The sequence below is a fragment of the Crocuta crocuta genome, unplaced genomic scaffold (assembly GCF_008692635.1).
Source record: "Crocuta crocuta isolate KB4526 unplaced genomic scaffold, BGI_CrCroc_1.0 scaffold2263, whole genome shotgun sequence".
NCBI classification, from domain to species: Eukaryota; Metazoa; Chordata; class Mammalia; order Carnivora; family Hyaenidae; genus Crocuta; species Crocuta crocuta.
In genome coordinates this window covers 11858-15172 of record NW_027529213.1, presented here as the reverse complement: position 1 = coordinate 15172, position 3315 = coordinate 11858, and the positions used below count along the sequence as shown (strand labels likewise).

Sequence of the window (3315 nt, the reverse complement as noted above, 5' to 3'; positions counted from 1 at the left end):
TAGTCGGTTAAGAGTCCGACTTTCACTTAGGTCATGATCTCCCAGTTCGTGGGTTCGAGCCCCGCGTCTGGCTCTGTGCTGACAGCCAGCTCAGAGCCTGGAGCCTGTTTCAGTCTGTGACTCCCTCTCTCTCTGACCCTCCCCTGCTCATGCTCTCTCTCTCTCTCTCTCCTAGAAATAATAAAAAAAAACATTAAAAAAAATAAAAAGTAAAAGACCTAAAGTATCAGAATGGATAAGAAAACAAGACCCACCTATATGCTTTCTGGAAGAGACATATATTAGATGTAAAGACACCTGCAGATTGAACATAAAGGGATGGGGAACAACCTGTCATGCTAATGGAGGTCAAAAGAAAGCTGGAGTAGCCATTCTTACATGAGACAAACTAGATTTTATTTTATTTTTCAGTTATTTTATTCAGCGGTTTTTGTTTTCTATTTTTGAAAATAGTTTGTTGTCAAGTTGGTTTCCAAATAACACCCAGTGCTCATGTCCACAAGTACCTTCCTCCATACCCATCACCATCCTTCCCCTCCACCCACCCCATCTACCCTCAGTTTGTTCTTGGCATTCAAGAGTCTCTCTTGGTTTGCCTCCCTACCTCTCCCCCACTATGTTTCCCATTCTTCTCCTCCATGGTCATCCGTTAAGTTCCACCTAATCCTCCTATATGTGCAAACATATAGTATCTGTCCTTCTCAGACTGACTTATTTCGCTCAGCATAACACCCTCAAGGTCCATCCATGTTGCTACACATGACCAGATTTCATTCTGTCTCATTGCCATGTAGTATTCCGTGTCATCCTTGCGCAGGGGCCATGCTAATCTTCTCTGTATCGTTCCAATTTTAGTATATGTGCTGCCGAAGCGAGCACAGTATTCCATCGTATAGATAAACCACATCTTCTTGATCCATCCGTCCATTGATGGACACTTAGTCTCTTACTATGTTTTACCTATTGTGGAGAGTGCTGCTATGAACATTGGGGTCCATGTGCTCCTATGCATCAGCACTCCTGTATCCCTTGGGTAAATTCTTAGCTGTGCTATTGCTGGGTCCTAGAGGAGATCTATTGTTAATTTTTTGAGGAATCTCCACACTGTTCTCCAAAGTGGGTGCACTGGTTTACATTCTGACCAACAGTAGGAGGGTGCCCATTTCTCCACAACCTCGTCAGCATCTAGAGTCCTCTGATTTGCCCATTTTAGCCACTCTGACCAGCGTGAGGTGGTATCTCAGTGTGGTTTTGAATTGTATTTCCCTGTTGAAGAGGGATGCTTTGCATCATTTCAAGTGTCTGTTGACCATTTGGATGTCATCTTTGGAAAAGTGACTGTTCATATCTTCTACCCATTTCTTCACTGGATTGTTTGTTTTTCGGGTGTGGAGTTTGGTGGGTTCCTTATAGATTTTGGATACTAACCCTTTATCCAATATGTCATTTGCAACTATCTTTTCCCATTCCATTGGTAGCCTATTAATTTTATGGATAGTTTCCTTTGCAGTGCAGAAGCATTTTATCATGATGAGGTCCCAATAGTACATTTTTGCTCTTGATTCCCTTCCCTTTGGGGAAGTGTCAAGTAAGAAATTGTTGCGGTTAATGTCAAGCAGGTTGTGTCCTGCATTCTTCTCTAGAGTTTTGATGGTTTCCTGTCTCACGTTCAGGTCCTTTATCCATTTTCAGTTTATGTTTGTGTATGGTGTGAGAAAATGATCTAGTTTCATTCTTCTGCATGTTGCTGTCTAGTTCTCCCAGCACCATCTGTTAAAGAGACTGTCCTTTTTCCATTGGATACTCTTTCCCCCATTGTCAAAGATTAGATGGCTGTAGACTTTTGGGTCCAATCCTGAGTTCTCAATTCTATTCCATTGGTCTATGAGTCTGTTTTTGTGCCAATACCATACTGTCTTGATAAGGACAGCTTTGTAGTAGAGGTTAAAGTCTGATATGGTGATGCCTCCCGTTTTGGTTTTCTTCCTCAATATTACTTTGGCTATTTGGGGTCTTTTGTGGTTCCATACAAATTTGGGGATAGTTTGTTCAAGTTTTGAGAAGAATGCTGGGGCAATTTTGATTGGGATTGCGTTGAATGTGTAGATTGCTTTGGATAGTAGCGACATTTTAACTATATTTATTCTTCCTATCCATGAGCATGGAATGTTTTTCCAATTCTTTGTGTCTTCTTCAATTCCTTCATAAGTTTTCTACACTTTTCATCATACAGATCTCTTATATCTTTGATAAGGTTTATTCCTAAGTATTTTATGATTTTTTGTGCAATTGTGAATGGGATCAGTTTCTTGATTTCTCTTTCTGTTGCTTCATTGTTGGTGTATAAAATGGAACCGATTTCTGTATGTTGATTTCGTATCCTGCAACTTTGCTGAATTCATGGATCAGCTCTAGTGGATTCTGGTGGAGTCTGTCGGGTTTTCTACGTAGAGTACCATGTAATCTGCAATAAGGGAAAGTTTGACTTCTTTACCAATTCTGATGCCTTTGATTTCCTTTTGTTGTCGGGTGGCTGATGCTAGGACTTCAAGCACTATGTTAAACAACAGTGGTGAGAGTGGACATCCCTGTGTGTTCCTGATCTCAGGGGGGAAGTTCTCAGTTTTTCCCCTTTGAGGATGATGTTCGCTGAAGGCTTCTCATAGATGGCTTTTATGATATTTAAATAAGTTCCTTCTATCGTGACTTTCTCAAGGGTCTTTATTAAGTAGAGATGCTGTATTTTGTCAAATGCTTTCCCTGCATCTATCGACAGAATCATATGTTTTTTATCTTTTCTTTTGTTGATGTGATGTATCACATTGATTGATTTGCGAATATTGAATCAGCACTGTAACCCAGGAATGAATCCCACTTGATCTTGGTGGATAATTCTTTTTATTTGGTGTTGGATTCGATTTGCAAGTATCTTGTTGAGGATTTTTGCATCCGTATTCATCAAAGATATTGGTCTGTACTTCTCTATTTTGGCTGGGTCTCTGTCTGGCTTGGGAATCAATGTGATGTTGGCTTCATAAAATGAGTCTGGAAGATTTCCTTCGATTTCCATTTCTTTGTAATGGCTTGAGAAGCATGGGTATTAATTCTGTTTTAAATGTCTGGTAATTCCCCAGGGAAACCATCTGGTCCAGGGCTCTTATTTGTTGGGAGATTTTTGATCACTGATTTGATTTCTTCACTAGTTATAGGCTGATTCATATTTTCTATCTTTTACCCTGTGATTTTTTGTAGTGAGTGTATATTTAGGAATTTGTCCAATTCTTCTAAGTTGTCCAATTTGTTGGCATATAATTT

At 39.9% G+C, this 3315-nt stretch overlaps 1 non-coding gene across 1 annotated transcript; it reads right to left on the bottom strand.

The window, feature by feature from the left end:
* Positions 1–772: 772 nt before the first annotated feature.
* Positions 773–879, bottom strand: LOC144226853 (U6 spliceosomal RNA). The gene has a single exon (XR_013333762.1). It is a non-coding gene; the product is annotated as a U6 spliceosomal RNA (small nuclear RNA).
* Between the last annotated feature and the right edge of the window lie 2436 nt (positions 880–3315).